The sequence below is a fragment of the Phyllobates terribilis genome, unplaced genomic scaffold, assembly GCF_046119375.1.
Source record: "Phyllobates terribilis strain yellow unplaced genomic scaffold, ASM4611937v1 Scaffold_4__5_contigs__length_816908805, whole genome shotgun sequence".
NCBI lineage: Eukaryota > Metazoa > Chordata > Amphibia > Anura > Dendrobatidae > Phyllobates > Phyllobates terribilis.
The window spans coordinates 519,216,167-519,221,977 of record NW_027362764.1 but is presented as its reverse complement, the minus strand read 5'-3'; positions in this window follow the sequence as shown (position 1 = coordinate 519,221,977).

Here is a 5,811-nt window from a genome sequence, read left to right as displayed (position 1 = left end):
TTAAAAACATGAATATGTAGCCCAGACAATACATTTCTTGTGATTTTTAATATAAAAATAAGAAAACAGTTATTTTTGTTGTTTTTCTTTAGAGATTGTGACATTTATAATGAACTTCTATGTAATTAAATGGGTTGTCTAGTATTTTATATTGGTTCCCAATCCTTATCAATATCAGATTGGTCATGGTGCGACACCCACCAATTGGCTTTTCCCAGTGTCGGTGGCGGGTGGATGTGATCAGTTATAAAGATGCATAGCACAGCTTCTTCAACCTCCATCTCCGCCACTATTGAAATGTTCTTCAACCTGTACCTCCACCACTATTGAAATGAATAGGGGCGGATCTGCACTTCCCCACTGCGGCCACTATACAGTTGATGGAGCTGTACTGTTCCGCTGCAAAACTGATGACACCTGGCCTGTGCTGGGGACAGGTGATCGGTGGGGGTGCCAGGTGTAGAGGGGAACAATGCAGGTCACTTATTAGGAACAATCATTAAAATACAAGCTGGACTGATGCACATAATGACATTAGCATCAGAGGATGGGGAAATAATGGGAAATAGTCCACAAATTGTCTTGCAAAGATTCTGTGCCCAATTATATTCCTCTAAGTTAATTCACTATTTGCGTGGAATTTCTGTCCCAGTTATCATCTGGGTCTGGAGTTAGTTAATTGCAACCATTTACACTAGAGGGAGTAGGTAGTAGTAGAGAAGACATTACAGTCATTCCAAAAAGAAAAGGCTTGAACAGCCTTTTAGGAAAATTTTATAAAGTACACTGCTCAAAAAATAAAGGACACACTAAAATACCACATCCTAGATATCACTGAATGAAATATTCCAGTTGCAAATCTTTATTCATTACATAGTGGAATGCATTGAGAACAATAAAACATAAAAATGATCAATGTAAATCAAACTTAATATCCCATGGAGGTCTGGATTTGAAATGATACTCAAAATCAAAGTGGAAAATCAAATTACAGGCTGATCCAACTTCAGTGGAAATCCCTCAAAACAGTAGTATGTGTGGCCTCCACGTGTATGACCTCCCTACAACACCTGGGCATGCTTCTGATGAGGCGGCGGATGTTCTCTTGAGGGATCTCCTCCCAAACTTGGATTAAAGCATCAGTCTACTGGACAGTCTGTGGTGCAACGTGCCGTTGGTGGATGGAACAAGACAGGATCTCAGGGGAAACGTACAATGCAGAGACACCCCCTAACTGCATGGGTTCTTCCACCTCCCCCAGTACTGGTTCACCCCCCAGACCGCTCCCCCTGCAAAGGGGCATTACCCCAAAGAGAGGGCTTCAGAGAAGGTGGTCTCACTCACCTATCCCAAAGGCGTCTATCAACATGTATGGCCAAAGACATGGCAACCTCCAAGGACTCTGGGGTTTCATACACTGCCAAAGCATCTTTCAACCTTTCAGTAAGGCCCTGACAAAATTGGCTTCTGAGAGCCGGGTCATTCCATTTTGTATCAGTTTCCCATCTGCCGAATTCAGAGCTATACGTCTCTACTGACCGATTCCCCTGCTGAAGGCGACGCATCCTGGCTCAGACAAGTAAATTCTGTCAGGGTCATCATAAATGAGGGCTAGAGCCCCGAAAAAAACCCTCCACAGACTGGAGACAAACCGAACCCTGCGGCAAAGAGAAAGCCCAGGATTGAGGATCTCCTTTCAGTAGTGAGATCACAATCCCCACTCACTGCTCCTCATCTCCAGAGGAGTAAGGACGAAGTTTAAAATATAGTTTGCAAGCTTCCTTGAACACAAAAAACTTGTCCCTACCTCCTGTAAACCTGTCCGGGAGGGCAACCTTGGGTTTAAGCTGGACTGGCCTACCTGCAGAGAGCCCAATATTAGGGACCTGCAGCCGCTGTTGCTGCTGCTGAACCTCATAGCGGAGGTCAGTCACCTCCAGAGACAGCCTGCTCAGCAGCTCTGCAAACAGATCCATGAACCAAGGAAGAAAGAAAAAAAAAAACACGCCCGAAAAAACCCCCCACAAACAAATAAAACCACGTGTCAGTTTTTTTTTCTCTTTATTTATGCAAAGCCAGTGATAATGTCACGCAAGGTGTGGGAAAGACTAAGTGCAACACGAAGGGAAGAGGTGGAGGAAGCCCAAACACTAGGGAAAGGGGGATTGGAGACCCCTAGGCAGATCAATTATCACCCTGCCTACCCTACCATCCCTATATAGGTTCCACACCTATCGCCGAGTAGGACCCTAAGCGCTTGATGACCCTAGAGCTTGGCCCTAGATAGGGAGGGGGAGGGGTGAGCACTGGTTAGGCCCCACTACAAACTAAAGACAACAAGGTAGACAAACAAATGGGATAAACTTAGCTTGAGCAGACACCAGAGGAGTAATGCCAACGGTCTTCCAAGGGCAACAGAGAAGAAGCTAGCCGACTTCTAGTGCTCCAAGCCTGCACAAAGGTACATAGAAGTATCACTGGCGATTCCCTGGAGCAAACTGTGTGTTTTTAACTCCCAGGCAAGGGTGTGTTAATCAGCTGCAGGAGTGAGGTCGCCGCTGGGTCCTAAAGGCAGAAGGATTAAGACGGCATCTGTAATGCCAAGCGCAGTGACCTTCTACAGTCAGATCCAGAGCGACTGTCTATTACACCTGACACACCCGTGACAGTTGGGCTGCAAGCACAATACCCATGTGTGGATGTTGGGCCCTCATACTACCCTCATGGAGTCTGTTTCGGACAGTTTGAGCAGACACATGGATGTTAGTGGCCTGCTGGAGTTCATTTTGTAGGACTCTGGCACTGCTCCTCCTGTTCCTCCTTGCACAAAGGAGGAGGTAGCGGCCCTGCTGCTGGGTTGTTGCCCTCCTACGGCCCCCTCCATGTCTCCTGGTGTCCTGGCCTGTCTCCTTCTATCTGCTCCATGCTCTGGACACTGTGCTGACAGACACAGCTACCCTTCTTGCCACAGCTGGCAATGATGTGCCATCCTGGATGAGCTGCACTATGAGTAAATTCTGTGGGTTGTAGACACCGCCTCATGCTACTGTACCTCTAGGGGTGAGAGCAATGACAAAATGCAAAAGTGAACAAAACAGCAGCCAAAAAGGATGAGAACAGAGAAATGGTCTGTGGTCACCACGTGCAGAACCACTCCTTTATAGGGGGCATCTTGCTAATTGCCTATCATTTCTACCAGTTGTCTGTTCCATTTGCACAACAGCAGGAGAAATTGATTCACAATCAGTGTTGCTTCATAACTGGACAGGTAGATTTCACAGAAGTGTTATTGACTTGGAGTTACATTGTGTTGTATAAGTGTTCCCTTAATGTTTTTGAGCAGTGTGTATGGTAAGATGCCACGTTTGTTGAAAGTTTTCCGGGAGATGGCAGAGTAAAGCCCCCGTCTCACATAGCGAGATCGCTAGCGAGATCGCTGCTGTGTCACGGTTTTGGTGATGCAACAGCGACCTCACCAGCGATGTCGCTATGTGTGACACTTTGCAGCGATCAGGCCCCTGCTGTGATGTCGCTGATCGCTGCAAAGTGTCCTGGACCATTTTTTGGTCGTTGCCCTCCCGCTGGTCAGCACACATCGCTGTGTGTGACCAGCGGGAGCAGCGATCAGGCTGGTAACCATGATAAACATCGGGTTACTAGGGGCACACGCGCACTTAGTAGCCCGTTGTTTATCATGGTTACGAGCCTGCTAAAGTGAGCGGTAACCTTCCGCTCACTCTAGCAGAGTGGTAACCATGATAAAGTCTATTATTGAAACCAGGGAAAGACCGCATCTCTCATAGATCATTCTCACTGATACCAGTAGATATCAAACTGATAGAAACAGTTCTGGCTAACAGGTTGACGTAGGTTATCACAAATCCACAGCAGTCAATCTCAGACACCTGATAGTCAATCTGCTAATGAGTTTGGCTGATTCCGGAATGCTGCCGGTTCTTTCACTCGATACTATCAATAACAATGTTGAATGGAATTAATTGTGGACTTTTTTGGGAGAATTGGGGTTTGGGCCTGTGTTTATGTCCTTTGTTAAGATGCTATATAAATCCCCAACTTATGGCGATTTATCGAATTCATTTCCTTTGGAGGTGGTAAACCTGACAGAGTTGCCCGCTGTTGCACCGTCTCTTTGCTTTCTCAATAAAGCCTTGTCGTATCAGCTCTTCAATGGTGATACAAGGGTTTAAGTGTGGTTTCCTGGAGAAACGTGTGTCACTTTACACTGAAGACACTGAGTACTGCTGCTCAGCTTACTTGTAACCAGAATACCCAAGTCCTTCTCCTGTTGTGTAGTCCCCAGTATACTCCCATTTAATGTATATGCAGCAAAAGGATTACTCTGTCCTAGGTGCATTACTCTACATTTATCTACATTAAAGAAGTTGTCCACTACTTTTTTGAATTGCCCCAATGTATTTAGCATGTGGCCATAAGTTTTTTTGTAAATACCTTTAGTTGTATGTATTGCCTGTGAGTTGCGCTATCACTGGCCGCTCACAGGCATCACGTGACCCCCGGCGGCAGCCGGCTTTTTCTTCCGCTGATGTCATGTCAAGTGAGGCGTGACATCAGTGACGTGGTCCCCGCAGTGGATGTTGGGCTGAAGGCGGGGTTTTTTCCTTCCCATTGTCCAAGAGCCATAACTTTTTTATTTTTCTGCCAGCATAGCTATATTAGGGCTTGTTTTTTCTAGAATGAGTTGTAACATGGTGGCAGCATGATTCTCCATGTCCATACATGTGCAGGCTTTTTTTAAGGTGTTATCAGGGACTTTTATTTTCCTGTATGGGCTAAAAACTTACCACAGGTAGTTGCTAACCACCGGCCTGTTCTGACCTGCAACATTCTCTCCACGCTTATATGGCGATTCTCCTGTTTCCTTTCCTTTAACTTTATTTCAACAGAGCAGCTCTTTCTCTTTCTCTCTGCTCTGTCAATGAGGTGTCACTGCCAATGTCATGCTGATCAACAGCCTGCATTCATACAGTTAAGCAGCTGAGACCTGGCTGTCAAAAAACAGGATGTCGGCAGTGACCTCCGCCCTCCCCCTCCTACCCCCGTGGAAAGAGCAGAGTAGAAAAGAAGAAGCTGATCTGTCAATGTGACGTCACAGGAAGCAGAAGAATCACCGGCAGGAGCGGTCTGTGACTGACCTGAGCCAGAAGAGATCCTCACAGAGCAGAACAGGCAGGCAGTTAACAACTACCTGCTGGTAAATTGTTAGCCCGAAGGATTTAAAATAAAAAGGCCCCGATAATCTCTTTAAATTGTGACATTTTTTTTAAGAATTTTGTGTTGTCGATCCCTGAGACCTGTAACTTTTTTATTTTTCTGTTGATGGGCTTATTTTTTGCATAGTAAGCTGACTGGTTTTTATACCTTTTTGAGTAGATATGACATTTTTATCTCTTTTTATTGCAATTTTTTAGGGAGGTGCGGCGACAAAAAAAACGCACGCATAATTCTGGTCTTTTGATTTTTTTTTATCATTACGGTATTTACATTTACCATTCAGGTTAAGTTATTTTATTTTTTTGATAGATCAGACTTTTACAGACGGCAATACCAAATGTGCTTTTCTTATTTCTTTATATTAATGGAAAAAAGGGGATGATCTGAATTTTGATATTATTTTTATATTGGAATATTTTTTAAAACTTATTTTTTATTCTTTACTATTGTTTTATATACTGCAATACTAATGTACTGAAATTCACTATGTAGACAAAATTGTGTTGTCTGCTGGGCTTCACAGGAGGACAAAGATGACAGCCATCGGGCTTTTAGCAT